This window comes from Balaenoptera borealis (genome assembly GCF_965194805.1).
Source record: "Balaenoptera borealis genome assembly, chromosome: 10".
Taxonomy (NCBI): domain Eukaryota; kingdom Metazoa; phylum Chordata; class Mammalia; order Artiodactyla; family Balaenopteridae; genus Balaenoptera; species Balaenoptera borealis.
In genome coordinates, this window is record NC_138874.1 from 77088781 (window position 1) to 77116589 (window position 27809).

At 35.0% G+C, this 27809-nt stretch overlaps 1 protein-coding gene across 1 annotated transcript in view; it reads right to left on the reverse strand.

The window, feature by feature from the left end:
• Positions 1-27809, reverse strand: part of LOC309635420 (uncharacterized protein) — a gene marked incomplete at its 5' end in the record, with an annotated part of 576760 nt that overhangs the window by 153406 nt on the left and 395545 nt on the right. The window contains 2 exons of the mRNA XM_082406653.1: positions 1130-1327; positions 11205-26185. The remainder of the gene's footprint in view (positions 1-1129; positions 1328-11204; positions 26186-27809) is intronic.

The window sequence follows — 27809 nt, forward strand, 5'->3', positions numbered from 1 at the left end:
AATAGTGAAATAAAACCACTCTTACAATTTATAGCTTCTTAGCTTCTTTTTTTTTTTTTTTTTTTTTTTTGCCATGGCTAATGGCTTGCAGGATCTTAATTCCCCGACAAGGGATCAAACCCATGCCCCCTGCAGTAGAAACGCGGAGTCCTAACCACTAGACTGCCAGGGAATTCCCTACAGCTTCTAACTGAAAGCACACTTAGTAACTACACTTTGATGTAGGTTCCAGGCCCTCATTTGAGAATGAGCCACTGGGTGGAATTCTGTATCCGCTTTTTTTTGCATAAATCATATCCATAATGCAGGTCTTTGATTTCCAGCTTGGTTTCCTTTAAAGTGGAGCCAAAAATGACTTAAGGGCCGAGTCCCCACACCTGGGTTTTCTTGACCTTCATAGCTGCCTTGCCCATATCTATTTTGAGAGCAATATTTATTAAAATGACTCACCTTGTCAAGTGTTTCCAAAGCATTCAATTTACATATCGTAGAAACAATGATTCATTCTTATTTCCCTCATATCTCATTGGTTTGCACCATATTTAATTAGATTGCATCCTTATTATAACAAGTGCTACTGGCATAAACAAGATTGGGAATAAAACCACAGACTCCTAGGGGCAGCTCACCATGCTTTCAGAGGGAATGGTGAGCCCCAGGTGAGTGAGTTACAGCCCACACCATCTGTGTAGGTCACAAAATTGGGATCTTTTTCAATAGCAACTATTAATGAAATAATACTTGTAAAGTGCTTAAACTACTGCTGACTCATACTAAGCCCTCTGTAAATGTTAGCTATCATTACTGTCATCGGTTTCACACCTTTTGAGCATTTCTCACAGGCTGTCCTCTAGATGCCAAGAGCAACTCAAGAGGCAGAAGCAGGACTCTAGAGGCAAGACTGGGGAAAGGAACCTGAACATCCCCAAATTAACAGTGTAAGCACAAAACAAGTCTTCCAAACAGCACCAGCAAAAACAATACAAGGTACACACGATTCATGGACATATTAATGTGTAGCTTATAAAAGCTTGCTCCACAATACCTGGGTTCAAGAAACACTTCTTTATTTTTAAAATAAAAATTTCTAAAGCGAAAAATAGAAAAATTGTTTTTGAACAAGTCATACCTGAACACATCCCGTGACACAAGCCCAGTACCAGGCACCAGCATCCATGCTATTCCCTCCAAGCTCCAGCTCTGCCCACTCAGGACTGAAACACAAAGATGAGTGGCTTCCCCATGGGAATGGCCCAGCTTTTTCCAACACTCAGTGGCAGCTTCCCCTTCCTGGGCTGGGGCGGGAAACCCTCTAGGGAGAGCACAGCTGCAAAAGGAAAAAGCCACGCACTCAAAAACCACAACAAAGAGACATCAGGTCATGTTTTCTGTAATTACTCACTTTTTTTCACACCCTCCCTCCAGTCTCTGCAGGTCTGGTGTTACTTGGCTGGGGCTGAGCCTCTGCCCAATGCTGCCCCGAGGTGTGGGTAGGAGAGGTGGGAATGCTGGATGTCTTCCTCGCAAGCCCACGCCAGCCACCACAAGAATTATTTTCTCATAAAGACTCACCCTGTTACACAAGGTACAGAGAGGGAGTGTACAACACAGAGGGACAGGGCAGGAAGGGTGCTGGAAATCAGAACACTTGGAAAGCCATCTCTCTACTCCATGACTACTGGAGATCCCTAGAGGGAACAGCCCTTTGGGCCAGACGTAAAAGAAAAGAGGGCATTTCTGTGTTGGACGGGCTAAAAGGCTTAACGGTGGGTGGGCTCATGCTTGGAGGGACAGATGAAAGAACCAGGAACAACGGGGATTTGCATTAGTGAGAACTTTCTCTGTTATCAGTGACTAAAACTGAATTCAGGTCAGCTTAGGCAAAAGGGAATCTACTGGCTTACGTACCTGAAATATCCAGTGGGGGATCTAGTTTCAAGTATGGCTGGATCCAGGGACTCAAATAATAATATCATTCTCTACCTTACTAGCATTCTCTCTTCACTTTCCTTTTCTTGACTCATCTTACATTTGTGTGTTGACCTTTTTTTTCTTCTGCAGATGGTCTACACTGTCAAGGAAGAAGCCAGTAGCCCAGGCTTATATCATCCCAGTTTGGCAAGACAAAGAGAAAGAGACATTTCCCTAATAGCACACAGATTGGCTTGGATCGCATGTCCATCCCTTGAGCCAACCCCTGATACCATGGTGATGGGAGCACTAAGACTGGGCAAGCCTAGGTCACGCGCCACCAATGTGGCCAGAAAGGGGAGGGACACTCTGACACATAGTCCCACCAGAACTATTTCTGCAGGAGACAGAGGAGGGTGGTTCTTGTGCAGACAAGAAAAAGTCTTTCTGCTACAACTGTCCAAGTTGTTGGAATGGTAGAAACAAAGTCCAGAAAATGGAAACATATAGCTAGAGCAAAGCATTCTTGCTGGGAAAAGCAGAAAATGAGATGGAAGGTAGATCAGGGCCACCCCACAGAGGGCCCTAACATGCCATGTAGGGCTTATCTTCTCAATCCCCTTTGCCTTCCATCAGAATCATCTCTGGATGCAAGTCAACCACAAAAAAACAACCCAACTAAAAAACGAGCAAAGGACTTGAATAGACATTCAAAGAAGGTTTACAGTTGACCACAAGCACATGAAAAGATGCTCAATATCACGAGAGAAATACAAATCAAAACCACAATGAGATGGCATGCATGATCTGATTTTACATTTAAAAAAAATATATATATATATACTTTTTCTGAATGAAATAACAATAACATTTTCTCCCCCTTCTGGTTCCCAAGTACCAAAAAAGAAAGTGCAGGCAACATTTCCATCATAAACACTATTTACTGAGCACATGCCATGTGTTTGGCTTTAGCAAAAGCATTTAACACTGATTATCTAATTTATCCTTATAGAATCCTTGTGACAGAGAGAGTATGCTTACCCTCTGAAGATGAAGATCTTTGGCAATTTCCTCCAAGCTTACATGGGTGATAAACGGTAAAGGTAGGATTTGAATCTTGGATTCCCTGATTCCAAAGTTAAACCTTGACAACTTCAGCAAAATCTTTTCTACTGATAAATATCAGACAATCTCACACATATTAATCAACAAAAGCAAATATTATAATATAGTTAAATATATTTATGATAATCTATAAAATGATTTAGGTATTCAACCAAGTGAAATATTAAGTTATCTCTATTCTTGCCAAACTTCTGTAAAATCTTTAGTAACTTGATAAGGCACTGAAAAGATGCAGCAGCTTCAAAGTTAAAGATATGGCATTTCTAAGTGCAATTATGCCCCCGAATTGTATCCAGGTTAGTCTATCGTGGTCTACAGAATTTTTCTTCTGAGCTAGTATCAAGTCATCAAGAGACAAACTGGGTTCTCACGTGATTGCTCGTAGGTAGAATGAGCACTGAATGTTTTCACACCTGGGTGAGGGTGTGGAATCAAGGGGACTAACCCAATCTCACCCTTGTGCACCCGGAACCTAACCAATAGAGCATGTAACAGGGAGGTTCTGTCTATGGACTCCTTTAGGAGAATAAACCACAGCAGCGGTCCCCAACCTTTTTGGCACTGGGGACCAGTTTCGTGGAAGACAGTTTTTCCATGGAAGTAGGTGGGGTGGATGGTTCAGGCGGTAATGCGGGCGATGGGGAGCAGCAGATGAAGCTTCGCTCACTTGCCCGCTGCTCACCTCCTGCTGTGCGGCCTGGTTCCTAACAGGCCGTGGACTGGTACCGGTCCGTGGGTCCAGGGATTGGGGACCCCTGAACCACAGTACAGAATGTCTCAGATTAAAAGAAATATAAGTACACTTACAAATAGCTGAAGATAAATAAGTTCTGTCTGACCCTACTATGAAATATGGAAGATTACTGCTGATAATTTGAAAACGCAGAAATAATTTTGAGCTCTTGAATGTAAGTACTAACTACATAAAGCTTATATAAGTGGTAAGTTTTAAACTAAATGTTGGCTCTCTTTCCTAATGCTAGCACCAAAAAAAAGAGTTAACCTGTAATATACGATTGTTAAAAATGCATTGACCATGGGTAACTTCTTTGTATGAATGTTCAACCTCATGAATTAAATATATTCTAGGATAAGAGATTTGTACAACTATTTCGTGGGTTTAATGAGCACACGAGCTCTGGGGACCTTTGATAACAACTAGAAATGTTAACTGAAACTTAAATGCACTGTCTTTTGCCAAGAGTGCAGCATCTCTTAAATACTCACACTGGTTGGTAGCCTTTGAAGCAACTAATACCCATCTTTTTAGGCCAGTAGTGCACATAAGTCACCATGTTCTTTACATTACATCTTCATTCTTTAGAAGACCTTAGAAGTGGCAATCAATAAGGAAGGTGGGTCAAATAATTCTGTTATCTTGAAAATGAAGACATTCTGTTACTTTTTCAAATCTTGGCAAGACCAAATGCCAGATATTGGTAAAAATGTTAATAGAGCAGCTCTGCAAACTAGGTCTCAAGTTCAACTCACAAAACCCGCATATTCATATCTTTTCTCCCTAAAGAAATCAAGTCTATTAATTACATGCTGATAATCACCTTTCTGGACAACCTAAAATAATTTCATTCTAAATGAGTATCTCCTTTATCATCTCAGGCATCAATTTTGCCATCAGTCAAATTGTATTAAAAATTCATATGAGATGGAGGAAAGTAAGGAAAATGAAGTTAAAGTACTCTAGAGTAAATGATTTGTTGTTTTGTTTGCTGTGGAGTTTATCTTTGGTTAGGAGACCATGGCTGAAAGAAACATAAAAATAGAAATAAAATGGAATTTTAAAAATAGGGAATAAAATACTAAAAAGGGAATAAAATTTTAAAAATGGAAAAAAATACATCTAAGTTTCTAAACTAGCCAAATCAAATTTTATTTTGAAGGTGCACCTATAGTAGTGCACGTTAATGGGGATGTGTGTTAATGTATTTAATAGCAAATTGGGATTATTTTTGGAACACTCATGACCCATTTTCTCTCCATTAATCTATTGAATTCCTGAAACTACTGTGACAAATTGCCACGCTCTGGGTGGCTTAAAACAGCAGAAATTTATTCTCTTACAATTGTGGAGACCGGCAGTCTGAAATCAATGTGTCACCACTGTAGTTCCCTGTGAAGTCTCTGAGGAGCATCTGTCCCATGCTACTCTCCACTCTCCTAGCTTCTGACAACTGCCTGCAATCTCTGGTGTTCCGTGGCTTGTAGCTGCGGAACGTCAGTCTCTGCTCCAGCTTCACATATCCTCCCCCTGCGTTTCTCCTCTTCTGTCTGTGTCTTTTCCTTTTCTTATAGGGACACTTGTCATTGGACTTAAGACTCACTAACTCACCAGCTAATCCAGGATGAGCTCATCTTGAGAGCTTTAACTTGATTAAACCTGCAAAAACCCTCTTTCCAAATGAGGTCACATTCACAGGTATTGGGGGAAAGACTTGGACATATCTTCTTGAGGGCTACTATTAAATGTACTACAATTAAGCAGGTAATACCAAAATAACTGATATAAGTAATTTCTTTTCAATATTCCATTCAAAAAGATTAGGAAAAGAAAACCCCTTGCATTGAAGTTTACAGGATAAACAATCATTTTCATAAATGGGCTAGAACTATTTATGATTTATACATTAGCATAAAAGCACTTTTCAAGTGGTGTCAAATTTGTTTAGACATATTCTTTAAGAAATAGTTGTGTTATATTCCATTTTGTTGTATTGGTTTGCATGTGTGTCTTTAAATCTGCTAGTACTTATATATTTTTAATTGTGCAAAGGCAACTATCAAGAGGCCTTTAATCAACCAGAATTTTTTTAAGGAAAGAGGGTTGTGAACAGGAAATAATAACATAACCATAGCCATGGCAATAATAAAACAAAACATAAAAAATCATACAAGAAGCAAGATAGGAAAGACAGTTTGATATAACAGGCAAGCAAGAAATACCAAAGGAGATGAAAATAATTAATGGTTTCTAGAATTCAGAAAACTCCATAGAGAAAGAAAAAAGAAAATAAACAAAAAACAACCCTTGAATTAGAAGTTGCTAGCATTGGTTATTCCTTTTGTGTCACTTTAAATCCTCGTGGTTTCACCTCTTATTCCACCCACGGCTCTGGCAACAAGCTCACATAGGCTTGGAGTAGTTTGGAGCAGGTACAGCTACTTCCCGCCCAGAGATTTTTTGATGTTCCAGCCAGTCTGTACCCTGGGAATGTGCTTAGCCATCACTCATGAACAAGCTGGGATTGTTAGACAGTTAATGCCCCTGGGACAACACTTGACCAGTGGAGAACAGGAATCAATTGATAAACCAATGCTCCTTTCTTCCTTGAACAGCTATTTCTGAGACACATTTTATAAGCCATTTAGGAAGGTCCTTTGAGATCAAGCAACAAATCAACTATCACTATGGGCAACTTAAAAACACATTCTTTTATTGGCTATTTCACTGCCCTGATCTCACTCTTGCTTCCTGGCCTCAAATTCCCAAATTAATTTCTCAGGAATAAACTTTTGTCTTGGATCTTGCTTTCAGGAAAACCTAGGCTAAACATTATCTTTTCATCTGGTTTATGAAATGAATTACCATTACCATTGGTTGTATATTAAAATAAACCTAAATTTTGAAAATGGTTTGTTTGGAAATTCATGTACACTGACTTAAATGATGAAGCTTTATTCTAGCTTAATTTTGTTCCTGAGTAAGGTAATAATAATAATAATTATTATTATTATTAATAAAATAATAATTAAAAGGCTATTATATCTAGTTTTGTTCAGACAGAAGTTGTTCTAGGAAACTCAAGTTAATAAAAGTTATATATCTTTAATTAAATGTTTACTCTCTTCTTTATCTAATTTGATATTGATTATTTACATTGTTTTTAAGAGTTGTTCATTTACCTCTAGGAGACAAGAAGAAGAAATGTGATATGTAGCAGGACAACAACTGTTATATTTTATAATATGGAGCAATCTATTTATATTATAGAGATTAAAAAATATTTGTAGCAGGTATTGTGCTGGGTATTAAGAATGCAAGGATGAGCAAGACACTCCTGAAGAAGCTTAGTAATGTGGAACATTCGGTCAAGTAAAGAAGACTCTGGGAGCACAGGAAGAGAACCTAAAGAGGATTTGGTGGTTCAAGGACTATTTCACGGAAGCCTTGGTTTCTAAACTGAGAGGTAAAATTTCTGATGGAATTAATATTTTTAGAAAACCACTGACATGATAAGCTAAATAATTGTCTTCTTATTAACTTCTAATATATTCAGAGATAAGGCAATTAACCTGGGCATTTAATTGTGTTGAATTAAAATTCTCAGGGGTTTTAAGAAAGATCATTGTCAGATTTCATGTGTAAATCAGAGTCCAATAGGAGAGATAAAACTTGGCATATTGAATTTTTGGTGAGACGATTTTTCACTAATTCTTTCTTTTCTTTAGCTTAATTACTTTCTTGGTAATTTCTAACATTTTGTTTCAAGGATCATGCTGAGAACAGACTGTCACTTCAGAACGTGATCTGAAGTTCTAAAAAATAACATTAATTTCCCTACATCAGATGATTTATAAAGTCTTCTCCATTTTTCCATTTCCTAATTTATAATAACCTTATTACTTTTACTATGTAGAAAATTTAACTGTAGAAAATTTAACTAATCCACATTATATTTGATTATAATCTTTCCCTCATGAGCTTGATATATTTGTTATTTGTATTTAAAATAATTACTTTAATATGGTCTTTTTTCCCAAACAATTTGAAAACTGGTTCTTTGAAAACTTCTGTATTTTTCTTGTAATATCATAATTGTAAAGAGACAAATGTATTTCATTTAACGGGCCTCTGTGTGTCCTTTGGATGAGGGCAGATGATCGAACACTTCTAGTTTTTCTCTTAGTCACAAGGAAAAAGGAAAAGCCAATTTGGTAACATTCTGTCATCTGTTACTCCTAGCTTTATTGGTCCTCTAGGATAGTGGGCCTCAGTGGCAGAAAATTTGGCTTCCTCTTTGACCTGCCAATGCTTAGATTCTCCTCTGGTTCTTGTCAACAACTAGATGTCCAGCATTTTTTTCTCTCTTTCTCTCTCTTCATCTCTTTCTCCTTCTCTCACTCCTTCCCTCCCTACCTTACTCCCTCTCAGCTTCTTTGCTTAAAAGGAAGAAATCAAGGCAGTCTTTGCTACAAGTTGCCCTCCCGTAAAGGTCAGAAGAAGTAAAATTTCAAGTTTGGCCTCAGGCCTAAGCCATGTTCTACTTGTCAGTTCTTTTCCAGAAAAAAATCTGCATTGAGATTTGAGCAGCCATGTCTCCTATGTTGTTTCAGTTTTTGAACATATATTTTATTTGACAAAACTCTGAAGGGGAGGATGGGTGAGAATTAGGCCCTAAATGTCTAATGCAGTATGATAAAAGAAGTAGATTCATTAGTTTGGTAAAGGAAATCTACACAATTAATCAAAAAAATTTTTTTGAATATTTTTTCTGTGCCCACTCCTATGTTATGCACAGTGTAGTTAATAAAACTGTCAAAACATAATCCAGAAACGGGCTTATAATCCCATTTGAAAAGGAATGGCAAACAACAAAAGCACATTCAGGTTGATGCTGAGCTGAAGTTAAGGGAGTTTTTCACCAAAGTTTGATTTCTGCTGAGTCTTGAAAAAAAAAAGTTCTGGAAAACTAAGATGGAGAAACTGGTTTGACTTTCATTTAAAATGCAAATCTAGCCTCCTTCAAAAGAAAGTTTGATTTTGAAATATTAAGTATGTAAAATATGATCACAAAAAGAAATACATGAAATATTTCATTGGCTGATATTTAATTGAGTCCTCGGGGAAAATGCCTTAAGTTAACATTATGAAATCTACTCCTCTATACTTGCATGCATTAGAAGTCTCCAATTAACTGCCATTAATTAATCATGAACTAGTTAAAAATTAGTTTGTTCTAGAAATGTAATATAGTACAGAGTGGTCTTTGAGAATGTTCATTCTTTTATGATGTTTCTAAGAAATTTAGGATGGGGAAATATCAACATCTAAAGTTTTATTTAGTGAAAAGCAGATATAAAATTTCAACCTAATTTTCTGGATTGTTGGATGATATTTTATGTCTGTTTCAGATCAGTTACTTACATAGAGAAAATAAATTTTTCCTTTATCTTACTAATAATCATTGTGGATCAAGTGGCAGAAAAACGCCCTACTACCTGTGAGTAATAAGAAGTTATGTAATAACTAAAAGTAGGTTGTATGAGCCCCACTTGAAATAATATAAGGTTGGGCCAAACACATTGCTTGCTGTTGGTTAAGCTGCTTCATTAGAAGAGTGCAGGGACCACAGAGGAATAGAAAAAAAGTCCAAGTTACTACATTTTTTAGGGATAAATTTGGTTTTGCCAAATATTTTCATGCAAGAGAAAATGCTCCTCATTATTTCTCTTACCAAGTACAATTTTTCTGGGATTCTGTAGGTTATCCCTCAGATGTGGTTCTCAACTTTGGCTGCAATTAGAATCACATGGAGAGATTTTAAATTCCATGCCCAGGCTGCACCCTAGACCAATTAAATAACAATCTCTGCATATGGGACCAAGGCATCGGTACTTTTTGAAGTTCCCTGATGAGTCCAATGTGCAGCCAAATTTGAAAACTAGCCCTTTGAGAGTACTAGTGTTCCCTCAATTAACAGTCATTTAGAACAGTTCTCAATACTGTCTCCAAGGGGTTTTTAAAAAAATACTTTGAGAAGCAAAGCTACCTGACTTAACTTCACACATGTCCTGAGGACACTGCTTCCTCTAACTTACTTTCACCCAGAGCAGAGATTTATTTTCCTACCACAAACAGAGGACCACTGAAAATGTTAAAACACTAATGTGGTTAACAAAACGGGCTTCAGTGTGCAGTAAACCTTGACCTGGATTCCTTAATATTCCCCTCAACGTGCCTAAATTTTAGACACACTTTTTTTCTGACTATAGAACCCTGACATCCCTTTTCTTAGAGCACTTACTTTAGAAAACTTGCAATTGTAAGTTCTTTCCCCGACTCTTTGGAATATATGTAAATCATCTCCCAGCTTTTCTCCAGTTTTACAACCCAGGAAATGTCTTTTTCAAGGACCTGGGGACTTGTTTCTTTGAAATGTAAGCATTGAGGGAGATAGCACCCCTATTTTCCAGTCTCTGTTAAGAGGGTAGGAGCCTAAATTCAGTAAGTAACAATTAACAAGCACAGATGTCCTGACCACAGAGAAGAACATTTTCAAACTCAGGAATAACTCAATGTGCTCAATACATCCTGATAATCAACCCTTCCCCAGTCTCCCCAACATCTTCAGGATTTTTCCACTAGCTCACTCAGTGCTTAAAACCCTCCCGCTTTTTGCTTCACTGAAGTTGAGTTCAGTCTCTCTCTCTCATATTGGAATAGTCTTGAACAAATCTTCCTTGCCTGTGTAACTTGTTTGGGACAATTTTTATTTCGACTACCTGTATTTCACATCTACTCCGTCACTTACTAGCAGCGAGATACCAGGGCAAAGTGATTCAACTCTCTAAACTTTCTTCAGCAAAACAGAAAGAAAACGAGAGTACTAATTACCTCATAGGGTTGTTCTGAGAATAAATTGTATCAGTTAATGTTCCTGAAGATGGGTTTCAGTCATGTACTTTCACAAGCCAAGGCATGTGAGGGCAAAAAGATGGATTCTCAAAGCAAAATCTGGGTGCTCTTGCCAGGAGAAATGAAGCATGGGCAGACAAAAAAATGTAATGCTAGTTGTTGTTGATGCTGTCGTTATTATAATTACTGCCGGTAGGGAGCAGTTATTTGCCCAGTCTAAATAAGAACACCTTCTTCCATCACAAGTCTTCATTACAGTTAATCACGTAAGCATAAGTACAACTATATATAATCATCAACTATATATAATTTTCTGGCTATTTAAAACTCTGTTACATTGAAATAAGTAGTTCAAGAAATTGAAAGTGACTGAAAATCCAGTTGTACTTTTTAGTTATAATGACACTTGGAAATGTCCAAGAGGAAGCCCTGGTGCACAGGTCAGAAGCTCTTTGTTCAAGCACCACCTTTGTCATTCACTGTCCATGTGTGCTTAGAGTGAAATAGTTCTTCTTACCTTCTTCGATGTCTGTATTTTTAAACTTTTTTTTCTCCAATGGTTTGCTGGAACTTCTCTGCTGCATTTCTATACTCCCACAAAGGTGTTCTTGTCTGTGGGCGGTTGTCAAAATTGATGTTACTATGGAGAGATGATAATGGAAAACTTGTGTCATCTTTACTCATAATTCCCATTTCTTAAGTGTAAGCTGTGCCTATGACTTCTTTTCAAAGAGTACAGAGTGGAAAGAGAGATAAAAAATAATTTTACAGTAAAAAGAACCTGACAAACACTTCTTCGTCTAGATAAACAAGGACAATATCATCAGTAATAAATCATGTTCATAGTATGTACCCTTGATATGATATAATGTTTTGGACAGAACCAAATGTTTGCTAATCCCCTTGATATGATATGATGAAAATGGCATTGTAACCTCTGTGGTCTCCCTCTAATAACCCATAAGTTCAGTATAATTATGAGTGATGGAAGAAATCACATATTGTGGTATGGGGAAGTCATTCTGGCTTATACATGATTTAACTTAAACCTTATTCTAATTAAAGCAGCCTGTTTTGTGGCCAATTAAGCATGCATTGTACATCTGCTTTAAGAATTAAAGAAAATAACATATTTTAAAAATCAAAATGGAGAACTATGGTTTAGTCATCCAAAACTATTATCAACCAATCCTTGCTTAACAACACCCTTACTTCTTGCCAGCTCCAATCCCAATTCTTGACAAACAATTTATGTAATTTCAAGGCTTTTGCCTTCATAAGCATCCTCGTTTTTGTAATTCAGCGGAACATAATTCAAATGCTTCTTGAATCTGTGTCTCCAGGGATATAGTTCTCAGTTCAGCTCAAATAAAACTCTTTTCTATTCCTATTATAGACTGTTTATTGATTATTTCTATCAACATGAAGAAAACATCAGATAAATTCATATAGAGGGGCATCCTAAAATGAGGAGTACTTTTCAAAACTGTCGAGGTCATCAAAAACAAGAAAAGTCTGAAAAACTATCACAGCCTAGGGAGGAATGACAACTAAATGTAGAGGGATATCCTGGATGGGATTCTGGAAGAGGTAAGTACATTAAGTAAAACCTAATGAAATCTGAATAAACTATGGAGTTTAGTTAATAATAATGTACCAATATTAGTTCATTAATTTTAACAAATATACAATATATATAACTTACTTTAATAAGGACAACTGAGTGCAGAAATATAGAGAAACTCTTTAATATCTTCTCAATATTTCTGTACTTCTAAAACTGTTCTAAAAAAAGTCTATTAATAAAAAATCTTTAAATGCAATTCACATTAATGCAGTAAAGAAAAAAATATTATTATCTTAATAGATTTAAAAAGACATTTTAAAAATTCAACATCAATTCTTGGTAAAAACTATCATCAAACTAATACAAAAGAACTTTCTCAACCTATAAACCGAATTTACAAGGAAAAAAAAAAATTAACATCATACTGAATAGTGTGACAGGCTGTATGCTCTCCTCCTAAAATCAGCAACAATACAAAAATGTCTTCACTCACCACTTTTATACCACTTTTTTTTTTATACCACTTTTATTCAACATTACAGTAGAGGTTCTAGTCAATGTAATATGGCAAGAAAAAGAAATAAAAAACATCCATATAGAAACAAAAAAAGTTACACTATATTTTTATAAAAAAATCTTATAGAATCTATTTTAAAAATCTACCAAAAAAAAAAAACTACTTGAACTAATATGAGTTTAGCAAGTTTGTGGAATATTAAATTAATTTACAAAATTAATTTTATTTTTATATACTAGCAACAATCAGATATCAAAATTTAAAAATACCATTCACAAAACAGCACACTTTAGCAATGAAGATATAATGATGACAAATAAGCACATGACAAGATGCTTGATATCATTAGTCATAAGGAAAATGCAAATTAAAACCCCAATGAGGGCTTCCCTGGTGGCGCAGTGGTTGAGAATTTGCCTGCTAATGCAGGGGACACGGGTTCGAGCCCTGGTCTGGGAAGATCCCACATGCCACGACGGAGCAACTAGGCCCGTGAGCCACAACTACTGAGCCTGCGCGTCTGGAGCCTGTGCTCCGCAACAAGAGAGGCCGTGATAGTGAAGAGGCCCGCGCACCGCTATGAAGAGTGGCCCCTGCTTGCCGCAACTAGAGAAAGCCCTTGCACAGAAACGAAGATCCAACACAGCCAAAAATAAATATTAAAAAAATAAATAAATAAAAGATTACTATTAAAAAAAAAAAAACCCAATGAGATACCACTACACACACATTTTAGAAGGACTAAGTTTTACTACACCTGGTATTAGTTAGGATGTGGAGCAACAGGAACTATTATCAACTTCTCGTAGGAATGTAAAATGACACAAACACTTTGGAAAAGTTTTGTATTTTTCTCAAAAAATTAACATACACCTACCACATGTTCCAGCCATTTCACTTCTAAGTGTTTACACAGATACCTAAAAGTGCGTGTTCATAAAAAGTCTTTACACCAATATTCATAGCAGTTGCATCTGTAATAGCCAAAAACAAAAAACAACCTGAATGTGCATTATCAGGTGACTAGATGAATTAACTTTTATATCCATACAATGGATTACTACTTAGCAATGAAAAGAATAAAATATTGATACACAGTATAACATGTATGATTCTTAAAATAATTATTCTGAGTAAAAAAAAGTTAAGACCAATGAGTACATAAATTTTAAAAAATACAAAGCAATCTATAATTACTTGGGGATGGAATGAGGCATGGAAGTGTGGAAGGCAGGGATTACAAAGGGGCAACATTTGGGTGTGATAGATTATTGATTATTATAAAAGTTTTACATGTTTTTGTAAAAATTTAGCAAATTGTATGATTTAAATATTAAAACATTGTTTAAAATCTAGTAATAGTATTTATGGAGTAGAGATCAAGTAAATAAAATCACTCCTTTTAAAGAGAAGATAAATTGAGCAGGCTGGAACCAAATCGTGTGCAAGCAATTTTCTTGAATAAGTATCAAATTCTCAAGGTTGACTCCAAGCCGTGGAAATGCTAAGCCCTAAGATTCCTATAATTATCTCTTTGTTCCATAAGTGATTCTTCAAATGACAGAATATTTATCACATTTGAACTTTGCCTGCAATTTAGTTCAAAATGAAAATTAACCTGGCAAATGTAGTTAACATTTATGGGTTATTAATTAGCTTTGCAGAGAGAGTATGCTTATTTTAAAAGGCTGGCTTAAAACACACGGTTTGCTTTAGATGTGAAAATCAAAAAGATTCCAGCCGCAGATTCATTTGCTTAACAGGATTTTCTGGAACAGGATATCACCTCTTCTTTTGAAATGATTTCTCATCTGTGTTCAAGCAACTTAGAACTCAAAATGTCCTTGTGGGGCTAATTGGATAGGGGAATGGGGAATGCAGTCAATAGTGGAATCATCCAACCAGACTTGTATGAAATAATAACAGAATTATAATATAAACATAAACATATCTGAAAATAAATGTTTCTTATAATGAATACAGATATGTTATTTTTAAAATGTGAAAACTAAATTTTTGTTTAATTAAATATTAGAGCCACAACATAATAGTCTCAGTGAATTGGCTTGTTAGAATTCAGGATATTGGGGAGTATTTTTATTTTTTCCTATAAAAGAACTTCCCACCAGCTCACTTTATTAAAAAATTTTACGTGGCAGGAAGATTCAGAGAGTTGAGTTGTGAGGACCAAGAGCTTCCTCTCATAACCTATGTGCATTGATAACATAATTCTGAGACAAAAGTAATTACACTTGAGAATGTAGGTACCAAATAGATTATGAACATAATAATATTAAAAATTATGCCTTTGGTTTCTTCACCATTGAGTAGTAAAAAATAAAATCTGGCGTAAAAAAATTAAGTGGAATAAGAAATTGCCTACTCTTGAAAATGAGAATTTAATTAGTACATTTATCATGAGTTTTTCTATTGTGCTTGGTATTAAACTATTAGTAAAAAGTTAATGAGAATTTAGTTAAACTGCATTAAATCTGTGTTTTGCATTCTATAAAATATTATAAGGACCTATCTGAACACTGTGCTACGGCCAGTTTTCCAATGGCTAATCCATGCCATAAATATTCACTTCAGTAGTTATTAAAGAACTAACAAAGATAAAAAGAGAATTTGAAATGACTAAATCCTTCAATAATTGAAAAATGCTATATCTTTACAAAAAATATTAACTAATTTAACTAACAGACAGTAATAACTTCAAATGTATACATTCTCCATAATAAAAATTCTAAATTTTTTGAGAAAAATGAATTCAATTATCTACCTCAAAACCATTTTTTTGTTTTTGTTATTGTTTATTTTTTAGTAATGCCAGATCCATGTAAATGCAAAATTCAAGTTTTGGTTTTGGAAATTTCTGGAATTTTATTCCGAGTATTTTCATCTGGGATTGGTTGAATCCCCAGATGTTGAACCAATGGATATGGAGGGCCGACTATACAGTTAATTCTGGGGAAATAAAAATAATTTCTCTACCTCACGATATGATAATTTCAGACAATTTGTAGGTAGAGTTTTGCAAAGGAGAAATTTGATATATAAAAATGTTGCTTTAATTGACAATCTCAGTTGCACTTTATGTTTACATATCATTAAATCACATGGGTTAATTATGGACATTTTCAACCAAGTTGAAAACTTTGTGGTCTTACTCTATTTTTATTAAGTCCAAGAATACCTGATAAAAAGAGTTAGCTTAGAAAAGCTGAAATCCCCAAACTGGAGCAACTCTTTCATAAATGCCACACATTGATCACAGGAGACACAGAGAGTGGGACAGTCAGTGTACAATGTTAGTATATCTACTGCAAAAAGAATAAAGCAAAGTACATCTCCAAATGATATACAGGTTAATGCTTATTGGTTAAGAGCATGTGCCCTGAGTCAGAAAGATCCATATTCAAATTTCTACCTATTGATGATTGACATAAAGATAGTTTTGCATTTATTTAGGTTTAGAAACTATCACATAACTTTAATATTTTAACTTATAAATTATCTTTTCAAATTTTGCAAGAGGTACATGATAAACAAAAGCAGTTTTCGGAGAAAAATTAAAACTTATCATTTCTATATTTTGAAGAAAAGAGAAAGAATGGAAAAAAATTTATACATTAAGTTAAAAAGGATAAAAACTAATACTGTTTTTATGAAGACACATTTGATGACTACTATGCACCCCCCCAAATTTATATATTGGTGCCCTAATTCCCCACTGTGACGGTATTTGGAGGCAGGGCCTCTGGAAACTAATTAGGTCATGAGGTCACATGAATGAGATTAGTGTCCTTATAAGAGATGTGAGAGAGATGATCTCTCTCTGTCTTATGAGAATACAGCAAGAAAGTGCCCATCTGCAAATCAGGAAGAGGGACTTAACCTGGAATCAGATTGGCCTACATCTTGATATAGGACCTCCCAACCCTCAGAACTATGAGACATAGATTTCTGTTCTCAAGCCACCCAGTCTATGGTATTTTTGTTATAGTGGCCAGAACTAAGACAATAACTGAAATATTTTATTAAACTTAAAAACTAATGATTATATTGAAGATGAACCTGTCTTAGTAAAATATGGATGATAAGAAATATTAAATATTTTTACCTCAATTATAGGAAAATGCAATCAAGGAAATTTGTCATATATGAGCATTTAGAATCAAATTTTATTTTTACTTCCTTGTTTGTCCTGATTGATTACCAGGTGAATCCATTGTTTAACATCGTGGGTCTTGAGCTTTTTATATCCTTAACTCCTCTAATCAGCAAAGTAGTGTTTTATAATACAGAGCCTGAAAGACAAAGCTTTTATAGGTTCACCTGATTTGTTTTATAGTTTCTCGTTAATTAAAGTTGATTCTGTGCTTAAAGGAATAACCACATTTCTTTCATTTAAAAGAGATTCATTGAGGTATAGTTGATATAAAAAATGAACAGATTTAATTTATAAATTTTATGAGTTTGGAGATACACATACATCTGTATAACCATCACCGTAATCAATGCAATCAACATATACATCACCTCCAAAAGTTTCCTCTGCCCTCTCTTTGTGTGTGTGTGTGCTTGTGTATGTGCATGCGTGGTAAGAATGTTTAACATGAGATCCACTTGACATTTTTAATTTTATATTTTCCTTGATCAAAGGGGACATAATATAATTTCATGTTTACATTTCTCTTAAGATAAGTAAAACGTAAGGTTTACTTCTGTAGCCACTTACTAGCTTCCTGAATTTGGGTAAAATCCTTAATATCTGTTTCATTTTCCATATCATTAAATTGTGGACAAAAATAGTGCATTTTTCAATAAAATTTTGTGAGGATTAAGTAAAATAATCCTATAAATAGTTTGTTTTATGTGTCCCCATGGATAGACAAAGAAACTAATAGACCTGGACCACATGCTCAAGTAGTGGCACGCACTGACACAATCAAGTGATCTCTTAATCTGGTGCTATTAAATAATTAAGTTGGGGAGAAGAGGAATAGATAAATGAAGTAGAAGAATAGACACCATAAAACAATACTGTCTTATTTCCAGGTAAATAACAAGAAGTAGTCAGTGTATTTTTTTCTATTTGAAGGACAGGGCCCTCCTTAGGGCTAGTGTCATAAGGCGAAAGGGCTTCCATTTCAATGATACCAATGTAAGAAGAGTATAAACAGTTTTTACATTGAAACAGATAGTTTAGGGGTAAAAATTACGTATATCCACGTCTGTGGCTCTTGAACTTGAAGAATGATCTATGTGGGTTGAAATACCATTAAATACTAAGCTCTGAGCACTTAGGAACATATAGAACTACTTAAAAAATCATTATAAAGAGTGCCAATAGTAGCAGAAGAGATAAATTTAAAAATTATCTAGCAAACAACCATTGTCTCTGTTGTGGAAAACATGGTTAGGTATTCTCGTTCACTGCTGATAACTCAAATGTGTAATATTCTATTTAACTTGGCAGGCTTTGGAAAGTACTCCCTTTCAGAAAAACAGATGTTTCTTCAGGGAATGCATGAAACTACCTATTAAAAGTTAGCTATGTCTGTGGGATGCACCCACTGATCACTAAAAACTTTATTAGAATTTTTTGAATGTGTACTATACTAAAGCCATATCTTTCAATGTTATCGAACAAACACTGAATTCAATAATATTCCACCCTTCTCCCACCACACCAACGATGTTATATAGAATTTTTTAAAATGCATCTGACAGTGTTTTTTTTTTCTTCCATTGTTCATTATGGTATAATTTAAATACAGTAAAATACACCTTTTCATTTTACAGGTCAATGAGTTTTAGCAAATGCATATCAGGAAACAGAATGGTTGCAGTACCCTTCAAAACTCCTCACGGCCCTTTGTAGTCAGCTCCCCTCTATGCCCAATGCATGGCAACCACTTAACCTGTTTTCTGTTGCTAAAGTTTGTTTGTTTGTTTTTTGCCTTTGCAAGAACATCCTATAAATCTAATTCTACAATATACAAACTTTGACTCTTCATCACAGCACAACGCATCTGAGCTTTACTCATGTTGTTGCGTGTAACAATAATAGTTCATTTCTTTTTGTTGCTTAGATATATGCCACCGTATGGATGTATGACAGTTTGTTTATTCATTCTTCAATCGCTTACTTGCCATCCATATGTTTTCTTTGGTAAAGTGTTCAGAATTTTTGTCCATTTATTATTATTTTTTTCTTATTGAGTTTTGAGTTTTCTTTATATATTCTAGATATAAATTCTTTCTCATATATGTGATTTGCAAATATTTCCTCCCAGTCCATGGCTTATTTTCCAGTCCCTTACGAGCAGAAAATTCTGATTATGATAAAGTCCAACTGATCATTTTTTCCCTTAAAAGTCTGACATCAATAATCCCCCAATCTTTGTTGTAGGACTGTGCATGTGTTATGACAATGTTCAGACAGGTAGTTTACAATTCTGTTTCAGTCTTCACTTTCTGCTTGCATAGAACCTCAAGGTCAATCAGAAGTGAGACGTTAGGATGTTCTCACTTCTTTCCTGGGAATATAAACCGTCTTGGCCATGGGCATTGTCCTAGCCAAGTGTGTGGCCTTCTAGATTCCCTGGAACATATTAGAGCTTTTTAAAGCTCTCAACGGACATCTCAATCCCAGAGTTTTCCTTTTACATTTTTTGGCAGCTTTTTGTTAGTCCCAAATGTTATCACTGTCACAGACAGTTGCAATAATAAGAGATTGCTGCTTTTTTTTTTTTTTTTTGGACAAATACACTCAGAGAAAAGATGTTTGTAGTGACTAATCTCTGAATTAGGTCAAATAAAGATAAGCATTATGAGGAAGATTTTCAGGTAAGTGCCAGACAGGCCAAATAGTGACAATTCTCTGAATATGATGCTTTTAGGGTGCTCCAATCTTGTGCTGTTACCTCCAGCGGCTGCTAGGCTGCTGTTTTTCACCATGATGGAGAAGCCATTGGTTTTCAAGTTTATTTCAGAGCTGGGATGAGAGAATGGAAATATAATGTTTTTACCAAGATTCAACAGTTTTTCTTGAACAAAGATGTTTCTGATTGTTACAAGCTTTTGGTTATTTCCAGAGTTTTTGTAAAAGTTGATTTTGACCATTTTTTCCCCCAGTGTTCTCATTGTTTCTATGCAGCAGCATCATTTTGGAAGTTCTTGATCCGCCATTCCTGCTGCTGTCCCACATACGGCTTCTAGTTTCAGATCTCTGAAAAATGCTTTCGTATTTCAGCTTTTTCTAACTTTACTGACCTGAAGCCAGGACCACATCTCTTAACCTTAACATAAAGTTATATAACACTTGTAACAAGTAGATTTTCACATTGAAAAATCCCATATGTTTAACAAGAAGCCTTTGAGGATCTTTGGGTCCAAGCCATGCAGTGTCCTGTCATCTCTAACTTCGACTGATGGAATTTCTCTAGGTAGGTGGTCCATGGTTCAAAAGACTAAGGTTGGGGGCAAGCCTGGATATTTCAAACAAGGATATGTCTACACACTAGGACACTACACCCCTCCTTGCAATGTGACTAATGGAATTTGTAAAAGTCTGCACACAAATAAGGAAAAATATACAAATAATTATTCAATGACAATATTTAAGTAAATACGAGGAAGAAAAATTACCCTGTGATCTCAATCATTGTGAAGGGTATTTTTCTTATTATCTATTGCTGCATAACAAAACACTAAACAAGTTAATGGCATAAAACAGAACTTTATTATGATCTCACCTCATTCCGTGGGTTAACTGAATTTAACTTGGTAGATATTGCTTGGGTCTCAAGTGTGATTGCTGTCAGATTTTTACTGGAGCTACAGTCATTTAAAGGATTGGCTGGGCTGGACATCTATGACAGCTTAACCATATGGCTACCAGTTAATGCTGGCCTTCAATAACCTGTTATATGACTCTATCTTCTCACAATATGGAAGCTTGGTTCCAAGAAGGAACATCAAAAGAGACCCAGGCAGAATCTTTTTTTTTTAATAAATTAATTTTTTTATTTTTGGCTACATCCGGTCTTGGTTGCTGTGCGTGGGCTTTCTCTAGTTGCAGAGATTGGGGGATACTCTTCATTGCAGTGTGAAGGCTTCTCATTGCGGTGGCTTCTCTTTTTCTGGAGCACGGGCTCTAGGTGCGTGGGCTTCAGTAGTTGTGGTACATGGGCTCAGTAGTTGTGGCACACGGGCTTAGTTGCTCTGTGGCATGTGAGATCTTCCCAGACCAGGGCTCGAACCGATGTCCCCTGCATTGGCAGGCAGATTCCTAACCACTGAGACACCAGGGAAGCCCAACCCAAGCAGAATCTTTAAGGCTTCATAGGACCTAAACTTGTTAAGTTTCAGAACATCACCTTCACCATATTCTATTGGTCAGAGTACTCAAGTTTTAAGACATGGAGGTCCACTATATAAATACCATAGTAAGAAATTCGAAGTTTTCTGATTTAAATAGGCCATTGGAGAGTTTTGAAAAAGAAAGTGGTATTATCTTACTTCTCTTCAACAAAAGCACTCAAGGGTGGCCTTTTAAAGACTTATGTCTGAGTTTCTGGGTTGAGCAATAGGAAGAATGGTAGTGTCATTTACTGAAATACAGAACCCTGGATGACCATCAGGATTTGGAGAGGGTGATATTAGAGGGAGTTAGCAAGTTCAATTTTGTTTAACTGTCCAAGTAGGATAAGAGTATAACATGAAGACAGAAAATGGAGATGTTGATGTATTTTAATGATATTTGTTGATCTACTCCAGTTTTAGCAGTACACATACTGTGAAGTACTGTGAAGTACACATAATTGTTTTTTTAAAGTAGAAGGATCTTGCAGTTGTTCAAGGATAACATTTGTAAGCAGTGCATTTTAGAAAAGTTAATACAAGCTTTACACAAAAAGAAGGTGTTGGAAACCAATGAGTGTGGAAACTTAGTGGTTCTGAAACCATCCAATCAAGACAATCAATGATTTCAGAAATGTTTCCATGAAAGAATGATTTGTTTAGCCAATGACTACTATCATGTTGATGTTTAGATTTGACTTTCACTGTTATGCTTTCTAGCTCATTTTCAGTTTTTCTCCCACACAGTTTATTGGCTATAGACCACAGGCAAGTTTTATAAACTCTCAGAGCTTTATCCCCATGTCTATAAAGGGGAATAATGATAACTAACTCGCTAAATTATTTGAAGATTTAATGATAATTATAATACTAATACAATGATATTATAAAACTAAAATCCTTATTTCAGCATGTGAAATCCAGAAATTTTTGAAAACTAAAAGTTTAGAAAGACATGTTTGGCATCAAAATCTGATATTAAATGATGATGGTCTCTGAAAAGAATATGTATATATGTTTATTCTGTAAATATCCCTACACATTCTATAGAAATATTAACATATTTAGTTATGGAGTTCTGCCCTAGTTTCAGCATTAAACTCACTATATATTGTATTTATGTAATATATTATGTGCAAGTATTATATGTAATCAATCATATGTAATATTTTTCTAAAATCTGAAGATTACTGGATCCTCAATCACATTAGGTCCAAGAATTTTCAATAAGAAATTGTGACCCTGTAATAATAATGTATCTTTTACTATTTTTGTTGTTTTCACTCTTCTTTCAACAGAAACAATAAGGAGGGTAATCTAAGTAACAGCAGTCATCTTGGTGGATGTGAATTTAAGCCAATCTTCACAAGGAGTTAGACCTCCTACCTCTTCCCAGACTGTGATACTTTTCAGACAACGACTCCCAAAAGCATGACAGGCAAGACAATGTACATAGGTAACATTATGATCTAATAGCAACATTGATTTGACATGAAACAATGGGAGGAGCAAGGGTTTGGCAGAATTCAGAAGCTTTCTTAACATTCTGGATCAACTTGACTCTCTTTTAAGCCATACTTTTCCTTATACTTACTTGGTTTTTGTTGTGGTACAAATATCTCATTAAATTTTCCTTACCTGCCTCTGGGGTGGATCTAGCTGGACCACACGTGGTCTCAAGGTTAGTTATTATTTATCAAATTTGGGGCCTTATTTTCTGTCATTAAAATGCCTTAACACAAAATGGGGCTCTCAATGCCAAAACACCATGGGAGGATATATAAGCACTTGAGTCTCTGTCATGAGCTATGCTAATTTTGTTCAACTTCCAACTATACTCTTGGTGCTCATCACTTTTGTGGTCACAAAAATAGAAACATTCTTTAGATCCTCCCTCCTGATATTGCTGTCTCTCCATAAATTCTTGATTTGTACACATTCCCCTGAACTCTGGTTTTACTTGTGATATTTCCTTCCTTAGTACTGGTACTATTTTTCTCTTGAAATTAAAAACCAGTGCAATAGTTATTATTGTTTTTACTGCAACTACTATTATTAATCAGATGACAAAACCTATGGAAGTCAAGACTTCTTTTTCCTTTGAGAAACATTGCCAAATACCCATGGAATACACTAAAAATAAATAAATTTTAAAATTTGATATTAATTAGATTCCTACTTTTAATAGTTTCTAATTAGGCTTCTCTGTAGTAAAACAAAGAATTTTTTAAAGTATGGGGGAAAAGCTTGTAATAGTTAAACATATTTATATGCTTAACTTTTTTTTTAATTGGGCAAATAATGATTTAATTACTGTTAGTAGTAGAACACAACAGTTCAACTCACAGAATGACAGCATTCTATATGCTCAAAAATTAAAAGTTTGTGAATTAAATTGTCAGCTTTTAGGAGGACAGATCCAAATATACCACAGATAGAGCCATTATATAGTATTTTACAATGAGATCTAACCATTAAAATCACTAACAATTACTGTCCCATGAACTAAATATCTTTTTAATGAAAATTTTAGTGCAATTGAGTTAAATATTTAAGGCTGATCCATTTATTACAAATAGAGCCAGAAGACAAAAAGCAAAAACAATGTTCCAGTAAGAGTATTGCGCTACATGTAGAGATGGGCAGGTAATTCAGTGCTCTCATATATCAGCTGGACATCTTAAAGATCTTGGGAATTAGTCTTTGTATATATAAAATCAGGATATAAAATTTCTAGTTCTGTGGTATCTAGTTAAAAGATCTTTATCAGGATAGATTTTTAAATATAACTCAAAAATATTAATATAATTTAAAACATTAATTCTGAACAATACTATTTCTTACTATAGATAATGCAAAATACTGATTTGGAAGGCAGAAATTAATAATACAGTATCTTAACTTATTTTGTCTTAAATTTATGAGTTTTGGAAATTAGTTTGCAAAACAATTTGCATTGTTTTATTTTTTATTTTTATTTCCCATGTTTATCACCCCGTACCATTTTCTTTTCTACTTAACTTATACTTTCTTTCTGACAAATGATTACTTATTCTTAGGGAACAATGACTTCTAAACAATAGTTTAAATATATTTTCTTTTGGAAAAAATTATATGTATGTTTTGCCCATCAACAAATATTTATTTTAAGCCTTTATGAAGGTTTTTATATTTATCAAATGAGGGCTTTTTGTGACATCTGTTATTTAATAAGGTAGCCTAATTTCTTTATATTTACAAATAATTTATGATTAACTTCCAGGTATAATTAAACAATTACCACCAAATTTAACACTAACTCCTACAGGAAAAAGCAGTACAATAAATTTCAAATCAAACTACCTTTTACCATGAAATGATCCTCTGGGGTTTCAAAAAGTTGAAGGCTTGAAGCAAATATGTAGATTACTAAGAAGGAAGCCAGAAGTTCTTTAATCATGGGTTGTAGGACATCAAGACTGAAGAGAGAAAAAAGAGAGAAAAGCCTAACTATCCTCTGCATTTAAAAATATAAGCAAGGTTTTCACCACAAAAGGATAACTTAAAGCAAATTTTTAAATCTAATATTAATCAAACACAGAAGATTTAGTTTCATAGCAGAAAACATATTTTTATGGCAAATTCCAACTAGGATGGAATGTTAGAAATTCTCAGGCACACTAGCATCTGATTGCTTAGTTTCCAGTCTTGCAGAGCCATCAGTGAAATTACATAAATCTTGTTACATCTCCAAAAAGGTGTTTTGAACAACTGTCATTAGTTATTACTTTATCTGTCTCAAAATATTTTTTCTTGATAACCAATTTCCAGGCATGTTTATCTTTACTGAAAAATAAGAAAGGATATTTTTTTCAACACAACTCATTGTGTATAATGTGATAGCTACAAGTTCATTTGGTACAACATTGCTATCAATAAAGTAAAGCAACGTTTTAGGTTTTTATTTATCTTTTATAAATCACTGGTTAAATACCACGGAAAATTTATAATCTGAAAAAGGTTTCAAAAAGTGAAAATCATTTTTGAAGGACATTTATGTCTTGAGATTCTTATATTTGGGGGATGTTTCCTTATGGTAGGATTTCACAAGTATTATGAAGTATCTTTTCCAAAGTGACTTCTATGATTTTTAAAGCTTTCTTTCCTGATAGGCCCAGTCAGAAGAATGCCAAAAAAATTATGTTGGAATTGCATCATATGAAGTATTTTTACTTCTTGATTTTTTTTTCCATTAGCCTATCAGCAATGTGAGCGCCAGTTTTAACTGATCTTTTAAGTATACAGTAAAATGGGGTACCTCCTTGGCAGCGAGCATCAAGATGGTTAAAATGGAAAGCTTAAGACCCATGTATGACTAGCAAGGTATTCTTTCTACATCAAATACAACTGTTTATACACTCTGTATAGGCAGTTTCTGGGACCACAAACATAATCATAATTTTGTTCTAGCAATTATCCATAATCATTTTAAAATTAACTTTAATTGAGCATTCACAGTGTACCAAGTATCATGCCACTAGTAAATCACATGTAATTTCATATACTTCTTAGAACCACCGTGAGGTAGAGCTTACCTACACACATTTAACAGAATTAAAAAAAAAAAAAGCTGTAAGCAAGGAAAATTGCTACATGACTTGCCAAAAATCATATAGATAAAAAGTGGCAGATCAAGAATCAGAGCCAGGGTTTGTATTCCATAGCCAAGTCTTTCAGGGATTCCCAAATAGATAAATGTTTCTGTTAGCATATATTGTTTATTGTTCATTAAATGTCAGACATGGTACGTATTCCAAAAGACAACACTGTGTATTATTTTCATTTCAAATTCAATTTACTTGAGTGGCTTTCCTTCCTGAACTGCATAGAGATGTTCCAGATGCAAGAATAATATAACTAAATTTATTTCCATAAGTCATAAGAGGAAATGAATTTGTTTTAATAGTTAAGGTGGTACTTACAACAATCTATCTGAGAGCCACTGATGTAAAGACTAGCATCTGTTTGGAGGCATTTTCCAGTTATATCTTTTAGTAAATATAATCTGAAATGCAAAGTATTTCATTTAGTTACAAGACCATTTCATACAGTTATTCATACTTGTTTTTAAGAAAACAAAGACTTCTCTCATAGTATATGTGAAAATTTTTCATTAAAAACAGATTTTTATAAAATATGATCATTATTCAGATACAATGTTGTGCAATGTGCATGGTGCAAGATGCATTACTGACATCTGATACATTTTATGCAAACAACTTATAAGTAAAGGTGTTTCTAAAAGCATAGGATTCCTTGAGCCCCCATAGTTATCCCTTTGGTTTCAAGCCTGGACATATAGATAAGAGTACTCCAGCAGAGGGAAACTCACACCCACACTGCTTTATGTATATATCGTCTCAGTATAGGGACACCAGGTTTTCTCTATAACAAAGGGAGTTCCTAGCCCAGGAAGTAACACTGCAGAGCCTTCACTGCTCAACCAGGAGTGTTTCATAGAAATTTTAGTCATGTTATTGGAGAAACCCTCTCTCTCTCCTCTGTCTTCTGTGATCTGGCTTAGTCTAGCAAAACCAGCTCATGTCAACTGCTCCAGAAAAGAGGGGATGAGCCCCCATGACCAGCAGGTTGTTTCTCGTATTGTAAAGGCAATTCTTTACAAAATATGTGTTCTTTAAATTGTAAATTTTTTTTAAAATTATTTATTTATTTATTTATTTATTTATTTATGGCTGTGTTGGGTCTTCGTTTCTGTGCGAGGGCTTTCTCTAGTTGTGGCAAGTGGGGTCCACTCTTCATCGCGGTGCACAGGCCTCTCATTATCGCGGCCTGTCTTGTTGCGGAGCACAGGCTCCAGATGCGCAAGCTCAGTAATTGTGGCTCACGGGCCTAGCTGCTCCGCGGCATGTGGGATCTTCCCAGACCAGGGATCGAACCCGTGTCCCCTGCATTGGCAGGCAGATTCTCAACCACTGCGTCACCAGGGAAGCCCCTAAATTGTAAATTTTTAAATTATCTTACGATAATATATTTTTCTCCTAATTTTGGCTTATAAATATACCCCAGGAAGAAATCCAGTAACAGAACAGATGGTTTATAAATGAGAGAGCACATAGTCACACTATGTGGAGACAGACTGTAAATAAACCAATCTATGGTTAATCAATATTAACATTTGTTGGGTCATAAACTCACGGATGTGTTAGCACTTTGAAAACCTCACTTACTTTCTGAGCCTAACACTAGCCTTAAGTACGAGATAATCAGACTTAACTAAACTTCATTCTATAAAAGATATCCTCAGTAGCAGTAACTCTTTGAGCGATAGATTCTGAGGAAAAATCTGTACAAGCTTAGACCAAAAGGAGAGACAAAATCTGATAGAAAAATATTAGGATGTGACATATATTATAGGTAGAAATATTTACAAGAAAGTGACTTGGAATATAGGAGTTGGAATTAATTGAATTCATGGAATTACTCATGTCTAGTGATTGATGTTAGCAATGCTGGACCTAAGCTGGGATTTTGGCTGGAGCACTTATTTGTGGCCTTTCCATGTTACCTGGGCTTCTTAAGAGCATTGAGTGCCTCAGGACTGTTGGATTACTAACATGAGGGCTGCAGATTTTAAGTATTCTAATGAAAGAGATGGAAGCTGACTTGTC